At 51.0% G+C, this 12,834-nt stretch overlaps 1 protein-coding gene across 30 annotated transcripts in view; it reads left to right on the top strand.

Moving 5' to 3' along the window:
* The window catches only part of KCNMA1 (potassium calcium-activated channel subfamily M alpha 1), a 729,891-nt gene that overhangs the window by 109,809 nt on the left and 607,248 nt on the right, over positions 1 to 12,834 (top strand). The window lies entirely within an intron of this gene.

Raw genomic sequence — 12,834 nt, 5'->3', positions numbered from 1 at the left:
ACAATGCTAAAAATAGACAACGATAATGCTCACATTTATTGGGTGCCTCCTGGGTGTCAGGGAGTGAGCTGAGAGCTTCACATCTTTTAACTTGTGTAATGCTTACAGCTGCTCTCAGAATTGGTTCTCTGTTATCCATGGTTTAGAGATAATGGAACAGAGGCACAGAGAGGTCAAGTAACCTGCCCAGATCACTGAAGCACTAAGTGTTAGAGCTGGGGTTGAAATCCTGGTTTCCTGGCACTAGTGTGCACACCCCTAACCTTACATTTCGCTACCACTACGCATAAGGCACCAGAAAATGGAGGAAACCAGATGAGAGCAAGAATGTGTAAGTGGAGCTCAGAGCGATGTGCTGGGTGGAAGATAGGACCTCCTGTGGCTTTTTAAAGGTTGCGTTTGGATGAGGGTAACACAAAGATGGCAGTCTCTCCTGACCTCGGGGCCTTTGCATGTGCTGTCCTCTGTGGCTAGGTTATTGTTCTGCCTGCTTTGTGTGTGCTGGCTCCATTTCATCTGTCATGTCTTAGCTTAAAGCCACTGGGACAGAAAACCTTCCTGGCCATCCAATAACACCCATTCAGCAGATGTGTATTGTGTATCCATACACATCATTCCAGGTACACTGCATATGCTAGCAAACAGACATAGACTGCTGCCTGTGAGGATCTTTAATTCTATTTTGGAGAGAGAAAATATGCAGAAAATGTAACATGTAAGTAAAATTCTGTAGTGTATGGTTTTGCTGTTCTGTTTTAGCACCTGTTTGCTCCTTTCACAGCCCTTATCACAATTTGTAATTATTTTCTTTGTTTACTTGATCACTGTCTGCCTGCCTTCCATGGTAAGTCCTTTGGGGATAGGGACCTTGGGTATCTTAGTCACCACTGTCTCCCAAGTGCCCAGCCCGGAGCCCAGCACAGTAAGTGAGCCCATGCTCAGTAAGTGTTTGTTGAGAAAAATGAATGGGAAGTCAAGCTCTTGGACTTTGGGGAAATAACTAGACTGAGAAGTTTGAAAGTATTTTCCGCAGCCGAGCCCTTAGCGGTATCTTCCAAAGGCCAGGGTTGTTGGGAGAAATGATGCCCACAGGAACCTGGGGACCCCAGCTGAGCTGTCATCTGTGCCTTTCCCTCAGGGCAGTCCTTGAGAAAGTCTCTTGGATGCCTCGCATCCTGTGTCTTTAAAATGGTGCTGCCCTTTCCTCTCAGTTGAGGACAGGAGGGAGGGTGAGGGCTGAGCTGGGTGCTGGAAGCAGAGGACCATGTGGTATGGGGTGACCAGTGGCCTCCCTGGGTGCTGCACTTAGACAGGCTGAGGGACAGTGGAGGACACGCCATTCTCCTCTCCGTTCTTGGGTCGGTGTGGGAACTAAAGAGCACGCACCATTATCATTAGTAGTAAAGATTAAAATAGGAGCTAATGTTTAGGGAGTGCTGCTATGCGTGGACACCTCGCCAAGCCTTTTAAGGGCACCCTGTCATTCAATCTTTACTAGTCCCTGTGTGGTGTGGAAATTTGCTGGTCACGTGACTTGCCCAAGGTCACACAGCTGGTGGAGCTTGGAACCCAACCCAGGCCAGTCCCAGACCTCACACTGTACACCCTCAGACACGTCTCCTGGCTTGTTCTTGGTGTCCCCAAGCAGAAAGCTCTCACATTGTCAGAAGATTCCTAGCTTGAGTCCGAGAAAGTATTTTCCATTCTGTGTTTCACCAAGGAAGGCCTCTCCTGTTGAGGTACTAGCAGGATTCATGTATTTTATAAACGCTCGTGTTATTTATTGTTCTTGCTATTATTAATACAGGCCCCAATAACTCCGTCTTTGCATGAGAGAGGCAGCGAGAGGGAGCCAAATGACCTTGGCTGGGATGTTAATACTCTTTTGCAGTCTCCTCTCGATTATCCAGGCTAATGGAATGGGAGGCAGTGCCCGCAAATAGTCATAAAACAAGAAAATCAATTATGTGCTCACTGGGGTGTTGACTGACAAGTAGGTACTAAGCCTTTTATGAGGCTGGCCTTCAAACACGACTCCCCTCTCTGCTGAGCTTTCAGAAAGTGCGAGATGGGCAACAGTCCATGTTTTGCGAGGCAGGGACGGAGAAGCTGCTTTTGCTCCAGACTTTGATCTCTGGGTAGAGATGGTGTATGGGGGGGGGGGGGCGTCAGCAGCCAGGGAGGGGCTGGTGATGTTTTCCCTTTTCCGAGAGCAACTTGGGGGATGGAACGAGTTCTCACTCCCCACCCGGAGCGTTTCGCTGGCTGGTGTGGCCGGCTGGAAAAGGCCAGGGTGCTGTCCCGGGCCGGGTGCAGGCCAAGGCCGGCGTGTCTTCGAGGTCTGCGGGACTGACGTGGCAGATGGAGTTTGAAGGGAACAGAAAGGTCAGAGAGGCCTGGGACAAGGGAGCGGACGGAGCCAGTGGCACTGCCCGGTAACACTATATGGAAGATGAAATTGTAGTGTGGAGACGAGAGATGCCGGGTGGGGGAAAGAAACCTCAGCATTTTCCATGATTAACTTTCTAATAGTAACTGTGTGTGTACAGCTAGTGCTTAGCAACGGGGAGATGATCTTCCCTGAGTGCGCATTAAGACAAGGGCACGTGGCTTCTCACCATTGTTGGCTTTCCCCCACTTTGTTTCTCTCACTGTCCTGCAGAGAGCCACCCGGGAGACCTGACCACAAGCCTGTTGTCCTTGGTGGCAGAGTAGGGAGGTGGCCGAATTGGTGTCCTTTCCCCACTGATCTGTCCCGGCCCCTGGAATCCCAGGCCTCAGGTGACCATGGTGCTCCCTCCCGGCTGCAAGTCAGGAAGGAAAGGATGCCTAGCAAGCTTACCCAAAAGCTGGGGGAGAGTTCCTCACCGGTCTCCTCGCCTTCTGTCCTGTGCTTTCCCCCTTCTCCTCAGCTCCCTCCCTCAAAACCAACAGTTTGTCTTAGATTTGTAAGCAGGAGAGAGAAACGGTGGGTTCACATTAGCGCCCGAGACTTCCTCTGTGACCACCCGGTCCCCCAGAGAAGGTGGCTGGAGAGGGCGTTGCTTAACCCAGAGGAAAGCTAGATGGCAGAATCTTGGGCCCCATGTGGCTTGTAGGGTGTTGGCCTGTTCTAGGTGCTGGGGATACAGTGGTGACACAGACCCAAATCCTCTCTCCTTTTGGACCTTATATTCCAATGGGGAGGGCAGGAACATAGTAGCTGAATGATGATTTAACTTCAGATTACCAGTTTAAGAACGTGAAGCAGGCTAAGGGGTAGTGAGAGGTAGGGATGTGAAGGGGCCTCTGTTTTACATAGGTGGACAGGACATCATCATCACAGGGAATGAGCTTGATCTCCTTGGAAAAGGGAACTATGGGGAACGTTTGGGGGAACAGTGCTTCGGGCCTGTGGAAACAGCATCTGTGAAGCCTCTGGGGCGGGAGGGAGCTGGGCTGCCAGAGCCTTCCCCTGGCTACTCTGTTTAACTGCCCCCTCACCCGCCACCGTCCCTGGCTGTATCTCTTCCAGGGAACTGGTCACCACCCAGCGTAGCTTGGGTTTATACCTTGCTTTGTTCCCGGGGCTCACGGTCTGCTTCTCTGACTGCAGGGTCGCTGGTACCCACAGGAACGACTGGGAGGTACTGAGAGCATCAGTACCTTCTTGTCGGATGAGGAGGTGGATGGAGGCCTGTGTTTGGAGGCTGTGAGCAAGGCAGACGGTGGGGGAGGGGACTGGCGGGGCAGGCAGGAGTCAGAGCGTGTAGGGGGCAGAGGAGTGGCAGAGAGCACTCCTTAGGTGTTTGTGTCGTCGTCTCACAGCCCGCCGGATGGGGCGGCCAGGGAGCAGGCTTCTTGCTCCAGGAGCCCTAGCTCAGTGGAAGACCATCCTGTCATCATACTTCTGTTTACAGAAGCTGAGGCATTCTTATAGGATGTGCAGTTAATGAAAAAGCGCCCATACCGCACTAACGCTTCCCTCACTTTCCGCAGGCTCCGGGGTATCCAGAGCTGTATTTTCAGCCCTGGTGCAGAATCACCAGGAGCCTGGACTCCTCCTGAGGGACGCTGGTGGTCCCATTCCTAGGCGCCTGAGGCACCCATGCTTGCTGTTGGCCCATTCTCCAGGGGCTGCTTGGACTGTCTGGTTGCTGCCCTGTAGTTGCCTTCTGGTCCTTTAATAGAGAAGGCCTGGGTTCCAGTTACGTGCTGTTCTCCCCACACAGCCTGCTGGAGGCCAGACAGAGGCAGTAGAGGGAGGAGTTCCTTCTGAAGACCCGAGGGCAGTGGCCCCCTGGGTCCCATGTCAGCCTCTTCAGCTGGAGTTTGCCCCAGGGAGAGGAAGCAGCAGCACCTTCTCCCACCAACACACTCCTGCATTCACGTACGTGCAGATACCCCCAGGGGCACACCTGCACACACCCACACATGTGAGCCCGCCTCCCCTCACGCTCGCCTGTTTTTACACACCCCCACCAATACTGTCACCCCTCCCTCCACGCCCACACACTTCCACTCCCCAGTCAGACACATTTGCTCCCCAAATACACCTCCACAGCTTGGGGGGGGGGGTCTCTCGACCCCTTTGCCCACCTCTGTGCACTCAAGCTGCTGCCCTCACCTCAGCTCCCCTCATCCTCTCATCTTACCTTTCCATCGGAAGGGTTCTTGCCCTGCTTTGCGGCACCTGAGCCACAGAAATGTGATGAGGTGTGAGAAGTGGAAAGTTCTGCAGGTGTCCTGCTCACTGACAGCAAACAAGGCGGAGGAGGCAGGGGTCCCAGCTGCTTCCTGAGCATGTGGGGGGGTCGGAGGGCTTCGTGCTGTGCTGTTGGGAAGGATCTTACTTTCTCCTTCTTAAATTCAGTCATTTAGCCCCAGGTGCATCAGGCACTGTCCTAGGCAGTAGACATAGGTTCTGCTCTCTCGGGTTACGGTCTAGGGGTAGGGCAGACCATATATAGGATTATTAAGTGAACAGAGTAAGTCAGGTAGCGATGGGGCAGTAGGACAAAGAAAGGCGGGTAAAGGGAAGGAAGTGGTGAGGAGGGGGCGCTTTCCTACGGGGCAGTGAGACAAGATCTCCTGGAAGGTGAGCTCTGAGCATGGGTCTGTTGAGGCCACTGTGGGAGGAAGGAATGGCAAGTGCAGTGTGTGGAGGGGCTGGAGGCAGGAGTGGAGAAAGGCCGGGAGTGGGGCCATGGGGGGTGGATCACGGGGAGTTGGGGGTGTCCCTTGATGGAACTTCTTAAACATCTGTCGCCCAAATGATTGTGGTCCCCTGAAGCCACTGGATGCATGGCCTTCATCTCGGGGGTCTTGGGTGCTCCCTGAGTGGTGCCGGCTCCAGGCTGTGCTCAGAAAATACCTGCCCCCGGGCAGCGTTGCTTGCTTCCACTCTTGACCAAACCTCTTCTGTGTTCCGGCGGTATCTGTGCTGGCTGCTGGGGTCATGGGATGGAATGAGCCAGCCCTCCCCTTGAGGAGCTCCTAGCCCGTGAGGTGGCCAGCCGGATATGGGAATACTGAGTGCCCCCAGAGGGATGGGCCGGGGCTGGTGAACCTGGGGGCTGGCGAGTGGCCCTGCCTAAGGGACAGCTCTCTGGAGAAGCTGATTCCTGAGCAGAATCTTCAGGAAGAAGAGGAACGAGCCTCCAGTGAGAGGGAAGAGGAGAAAGAGACACTGTAGGCAGAGGGGTGAGTGACAGGGATTAGGGAAATGACATCCTCATGGTATTTGGAACTAGTTTCCAGCAGCTGGGGGCTCCAGGGGTGACGTGTGCTCTTGCCTTCATGTTCTCTAAGTGCCGGGCCAAGAAGGAAGCGAGACAGGCCCCAGAGGCTGCACCCTTGAGTTGATGCTGTCGTGGGGGCAAGGCCTGTGGCTGCGTGACCCCCACTCCGATTCCCGTGACCCGGAGCACCTGACTCACCTGTTCCCTCCTTAAAGTGGTGGGAGCAAAATTTCCGGGCTTATTAGCGAAGCCTTGCTCTCTGGCTGGTGCTGCTTTTGGAGAGGCAGGCCAGGAAGACCTCCCTGGGGAGAAGTAGAGAAGGATGGAATCCTTTGAACGTGCTCCCCAGAATCCAGTCCCTGTGTCCTCCCTTTCAGAGGGGACAGACTGCTGGTCTGCAAGTATGCTTGGATTGGCCTGCATGGTTTCAAAGTTTCGTTTTGTGCTTTTTTTTTTTTTTTTTTGCATTAATTGCCTATATTTACAAAATGGGAGGTTTATGATTTAAAAGAACAAAACTGGATTTCTAGCTTTTCTTGGGAAAAAAAAAAAAAAGATTACAGACCTTTGTGGGCCATGGATTCCCTCATGGTGACAGTTGGCAGAGCAGAGTTGTGGCCCTTGCCATGGACAGTCCCTTACCACAGTCTGGTTCCTATGGACACATAAGCTTGGACCCCTTTTTTGCATTTAGGAAACAAACACAGTTTTGTGTTTCTGCAAGTTCTCAGGGATGGCTATTGAGTCCTTAAACACTTCCAGATCATTCTCATTTCTCAAATAGAAGCCAGTGGGTGGGAGCCCCCTCTCTGTTTTTACTTGCTTCAGAACAGCTGGGTCTCACTGTATATCAGAAATAATTGGGGAGGGGGTGCCGGAGTGACTCAGTCAGCTGGGTGTCTGACTCTTGCTTTTGGCTCAGGTCATGATCTCATAAGTCGTGGGATGGAGCCCTGTGTCAGGCTCTGCGCTCAACAGGGAGTCTGCTTGAGATTCTCTCCCTCTGCCCTCCCCTCCGCATGCAACTAGCCCAGGCATGCTCTCTCTCTAAAATAAATAGACAAATCTTTAAAAAAAAAAAAAAAATGGGGAGACGTGGGGGTGGGCAGGTCCTAGATTGCATTGTTGGAAGACACAGGCCACATGGCCTGGCTTCTGTAAGAATGGCGTGTCCAGATGTGGGTGAAGACGTAGAAGGTCTGGAGCCCTCTGGAAACCTCGGAACCTGAGGACGGAGAGCTCATGAGTGCCGGAGGCGGGGACGTGGCTAGGCCTCCTTTTCTCTGCCCTCACTCCCCAGCTTCCCTGTCACCCAGGCTGCTCACCGAGCCAGGTCCTCAGTGAATCTTTATAGAAAGAAAGAAGGCATGATTGCTATGGTCAAGGTCTAATTAGGTGGTGATCCCTTCCTCATACCCCATAACACTGGGTCCCCTTTCGCCTCTGGGATTCACATGTGGTCATTTCCAGAAAGTGGCAAGCCTTGGGGTAGGCTGGGAGGAGGCATTGGGAATTTGCCTCTTGAGTCTTTATTGAAGTGGGGAGTCATGTTCTATTCTGTCACCTCTGGTCCCTCCTCTGAGGAGACTGAGCTCACACCACCTGGGCAGGCTGCTTTCATGGGACCACACATGGATTAAGGATCAGATGACCACCTGGGGAATGTGCCAGCTGGGCAGCCAGGACACAGAGTGAGTTGCTTCCCTTTGCCAGTACTTTCCAAGGTCTGGGGTTTGCCTGCAGCTTCTGGTGAGGCCTGGCCTCCCTCTGAGGGCAGATCAACACATACTTGGGCTCAGAAGTCTGCAAGGGGCCCTGCTAGGCCCTCCAGACCTTGAGCAAGCCCTGATGCCCCAGTGCAGGCCGGGGGAAGCCACAGGCTGCCTTCCACTGATGGTAGTGGGGAGGCTCCGGGCCCAGGTGCTGGGTGGGTAAATGTATCTTTCAGCCTGCGGAACTTCTAAAGATAGGCTTGGGTGGTGCTCTGCTGGCACCGGGAGTGATGGGCCATCTGTGAACCACAGGTGCGCCCGCCGCGGGAATGGAGGCCCGGGGCAGGCAGCATGGCAGTGAGAAGGACCCAGGTGCAGGAGGGCAGGAGGGCCGCTGCAAGGAGGGTGATTCAGCCCAGGCCACCCTCGAGGAGGGGCCCTTGCTGCCTGGCTGTGGGAGGATGGCAGACGCCTATAACTGATGTGGTTCCTATGGCTGGTTGGAGCAGATAAAGCACGAACAGAGTAGACGAATCGTCAGTGCGGCGTGTGCTCCTCTGGCCTGCAAGCCTCGCAGAGTTCAGAAAATGGCTTGCTTGGTTTCTTTCTTCAGTCACCACGTGGAGCCCCTCCACGTTCACCCCGAGTTGCCCATTCTCCCTCCCTGCCCTTTACCCTGTTTTCTTTGAATTATTTGGCTGTGAGGTGATGGACATTTTTTAAAGTTTGCTTTTGCAGTGGTGAGGGCAGGAAGCGAGGGCACGAGTAGAAGCAGAAGGGGCCGTTAGGAGGGCTACTGCGTTTTTGCTGGGGAGAGGTAAGGGTGCAGCCGTGGCTTGGACTCTGAGGCTTGGATGAGATACACTGTCTCAAGTCTTAGAGGAGCCCCGTAAGAGACAGAGGAAGAAACAGAGGTTCAGAGGGTACCAATGACTTGTCCCATGGCCAGCAAGCTACAGGGCTAGCAGTGGCAACCAGAGTCCCAAGTTTAAGGACTTGCACACTCTCTTCACCTCAGCTGTTGTGTCTGAGGAGGCCGCCTGCCTCCCTCTCACATGGCGTGATGCTGGGATGAGGCGAGCTGAGCAGAGTCTCTGTGGGCCCTTGTAGCCCTTTGCTCTGGCGGCCATAACAAATACCCTGGACCTGTCTGGTCGACAAGACAACAGACATTTATTGTCCCACGGTTCTGGGTGGACATCTGGGAGCAGGGCGCCAGCAGGGGTTGGTTGATTCCTTCTGAAGCCTCTCTCCCTGGCTTGTAGCTGGCCACCTTCTCCCGGCGTCTTCGCATGGTGTTCCTTCTGTACCTGGCTGTAGCCTAATCTCTTCTTCTGAGGGCACCAGTCACATTGGTGTACCTTCTGAGGAACTGGGGGTTAAGACTTCAATATGTGAATTTGGGGGATGCAGTTCAGCCCCTCCCAGCCTTTTTCCTTAGCCTGGGATTTGTGTGTGGTCTTGTTGTCCTTGAACCTTTGGGACCCACACTTGGTTTGTCTCCAGGACAATGACCAGCAGTAACAGATATTTGCGGGTGGCCGTGTGCAGGAGTCCAGCCCCGGTGCCCCAAGTGTGGGAGGGCCCAACGGGGTCCACAAAGAGAGCAAGTGTACTTTGTATAAGGCGGTGGGTGGGAGAAGGAGGGACGACAGCATCTGCCCTAGCCACTGACTTTCAGGTATCACCTGACAGCGCACAGATGCTGAGCGGCTTCCTGGATCGGGGGTTAAATAACAAAGGAACTGAGAAGAACGACCAGTATTTACTGAGCACTTACTAAGTACCAGGTACTCTCCCTCGCATCCTGTATGTTGGGATGCCAACTTGCAGCATCACAGAAATTCTGTGAACTAGAAGGTGAAGCTACATCTTAGAGGGTTTTAGTAACTTGTCCGTGCTCATTTCGGGCTGTTGTGGAGCTGGGATTTGCAGATGTGCTCTTTTTGATTCTGAAGTCTGATTATCTAACTACTATGACATGCTTCCTCCAAGAACTTGTCCCCAAAGAGAATGGCTGTTTCAAGCTCTGAGTTAGACTCAATTTCTTTGCTGTTGCTGGAAGTGCACTTGACCCTCGATCAGCCCGGAGATTGGGATGCCAACCTCACGTGTAACTTTTGACTTTCCCAAAACTTAATACCAGTAGCCTACTGTTGGCTGGAAGGCTTACTGATACTATGAACAGGTGATGAACAGCTGATTTCCTATGTTGTATGTATTTTATGCGGTATTCCTACCATTAAGTAAACTAGGGAAAAGTAAGCGTTATTAGAAAAATCATAAGGAAGAGAAAATACATTTCCAGTACTCTGCTCCAGAAAAATCTGCATGTAAGTGGATCCATGCAGTTCACACCCCCGTTGTTCAAGGGTCAGCTGTATACAGATTTCACTTTGGTCCTGTGTTAAACTTGTAGGCGAGGTGTTCTTTTACTCTCTACTCCAGAGTTTGTAAAGTCTGGGTCCCTGGATGAGTAGTGCCTGAGGATTTGTGAGAGATGCAGGTTCTACTTTGGATCTCCTCAATCAGAAACTGAGGCTGCTACCAACTTGGCCCTTTCTGGGTGAACAAGTGCTCCAGGCCCTCAGGCTTGCTAATTTTTGAGACTGTTGGCTCTCATCAATCCTGACATACTCACAGAGGCTCGTATTGAGAAATCCAATGCTGGGTGTCCTTCAGGATTTGAACGCCGTACGTGGGATGAGGGACAAGGCAGCATCTCTCAGAGTCCGTTCCATGGCACGCTACCAGGTGTTATGCCAAAAAGTATCAGTGATCTGTAGGTTTCTTTACTGCAGACCCTTAAGATGGTGATTATTCTTCTACTCTTTTTGGAGATAGCTGTGTTTGTATTTCCCAAACTTATTTGACTGTTAAATCCCTTTTGTGGGGAGCAAGTAACAGGACTAATGTTTGTGAAACAATGCACTCCATACGGGCTTCTGGGGGAGATACAAATGATCAAATTGGGATCTTCACAATGATGAATTTTAATCAATCAAGTTGTGTTTACTCATCGGTATGCTGTGTTTGTTTCTGTGGCAGAATCTGTGAGCAGTTCCAGAAATGAATAGGGATCATTACTGATCAAACGCCAACTTTATGGCGGGCACATTGCAAGGCCTTACAACCATAAGGAGGTGATATCATTAGCCCCAGTTAGCAGATGAAAAATGGATTCATGGAAAGGCAAAATTGCTGGGCTAACAGGGGCTAGGTGGTAGAAATGGGATCATACCCCAGGACTCTGTGAGCCCCAAATCTCTTCTCTTTCTATTTCTATCTCACCTCATGGAGCTCGACGAAGGAGATAGGTCGGACACTCATGGAACAGAGGACTAGACCCGTGCGTTATGCTGTGAGGTGGGACCATGATGTGCTAAGGGCAGGAGTAGGGCATGAGCTGCTCCCCAGCTGAGTTTAAAAAAACAACATTGTGGGGCGCCTGGGTGGCTCAGTGGGTTAAAGCCTCTGCCTTCGGCTCAGGTCATGATCCCAGGGTCCTGGGATCGAGCCCCGAATCGGGCTCTCTGCTCAGCAGGGAGCCTGCTTCCTCCTCTCTCTCTGCCTGCCTCTCTGCCTACTTGTGATCTCTGTCTGTCAAATAAATAAATAAAATCTTAAAAACAAAAACAAAAACAAAAAAACAACATTGTTTTTCTGATGATAAACATAACACCTGCCCCTGGTAGGAAATCCTGAAAATACATTTAATGTATACCCATTAAAATGGCTATTAGCCAAAACCCAGAAAATAACAAGCATAGGGAGATGTAGAGAAATTGGAACTTTTGCACATTGCTGGTGGGAATGTAAAATGGTGCAGCTGCTGTGGAAAACAGTATGGCAGTTGCTCGAAAAATTACACGTAGAATTACCATACGATCCTGCCCTTTCACTATTGGATATATACCAAAAGCAAATGAAAGCAAGGACTCGAACAGATATTTGTACAGCCATATTCATAGCAGCCTTATTCACTGTAGCTAAAAGGTGGAATTATCCCAAGTGGCCACTGACGGAAGAATGGGTAAACATACACTTAAATATTATTCAGCTTTTTTTTTTTTTTTAAAGATTTTATTTCAGAGAGAGAGCGCCTGTGCGAGCTGGGGGAGGGGCATAGGGTGAGGGAGAGAATCTCAAACAGAATCCATGCTGAGAGTGGAGCCTGACACGGGGCTCGATCTCTTGACCCTGAGATCATTGACCTGAGCTGAAACTAAGCGTCACTTAACTGACTGAGCCACCCGGGAGCCCCTGTTATTCAGTATTTGTCTGTCTGTCTATTTATTTATAAAAGATTTTATTTATTTATTTGACAGAGATCACAAGCAGGCAGAGAGGCAGGCAGAGAGAGAGGAGGAAGCAGGCTCCCCGAGAGAGCAGAGAGCCCGATGCGGGGCTCGATCCCAGGACTCCGAGATCATGACCCGAGCCGAAGGCAGAGGCTTAACCCACTGAGCCACCCAGCCGCCCTTATCATTCAGCTTTTAAAAGGAGGGAAATTCTGACACAAACCTGGACAATATTAAGCTCTGCGAAAGAAGGCAGTTACAAAATACTGTGTTACGGTTCTACTTTTGTGAGACACTTGAAGTATTCACATTCAGAGGGACAGAAAGGAGAAGCGTGGCTGCCTGGGGTGGTGTGGGGAGACTGTCTAATGGGTGCAGTGTGTCAGTTTGGTGCAATGGAAAAGGGCTTGAGATGGATAATGATGACGGTTGCGCAACAATTTGAATAAACTGAGTTATGCCACTGAACTGCACGCTTAATTTGAATAAACTGAGTTATGCCACTGAGCTGCACGCTTAACATCATTACGGTGGTAAATTTCATGTTACGTGTATTTTACTGCAATTTTTAGAAAGGATAAAAATGAAAGCAATGGTTCCTTCTAAGAGTGATCGCAGTCAATATTTTAATATATTGCATATCAGTCTCTTCTCTGTGCATTTATGTGTACATATAGATCTTCTCCTATTTCATTAATAATTTGTTGAAAATGCTTTTTTGAAAAAGATTTATTTATTTTAGAGAGCTAGTGCGAGCACACAAGCGAGGGGAGGGGCAGAGAGAAAGAGAAAGGATCTCAGGCAGGCTCCCCACTGAGCATGGAGCCGACTGGGGGGCCTGACCTCACCACCCTGAGATCACCACCTAAGCTGACACCAAGGGTCAGACTCTTAATTGAGCCATCCGGGCGCCCAGAAATGTGCATTTTAATGATGCACATTAGTTTCTCAAGTAGCTGCACTGCATTCTGTTTAACCATCGTCCTGTTGTTGGTTGTGTAAGTTTTTTCCACTTTTTCCCTGTTTTAGGCTGTGCTGTAGTTAAGGTCTGCATATGTCCATTTTTATTCACATCACAGATTGTTTCCTTAGGACAGACTC

The sequence above is a fragment of the Lutra lutra genome, chromosome 14 (assembly GCF_902655055.1).
Source record: "Lutra lutra chromosome 14, mLutLut1.2, whole genome shotgun sequence".
NCBI lineage: Eukaryota > Metazoa > Chordata > Mammalia > Carnivora > Mustelidae > Lutra > Lutra lutra.
This window is presented reverse-complemented; position numbering and strand designations above follow the sequence as displayed.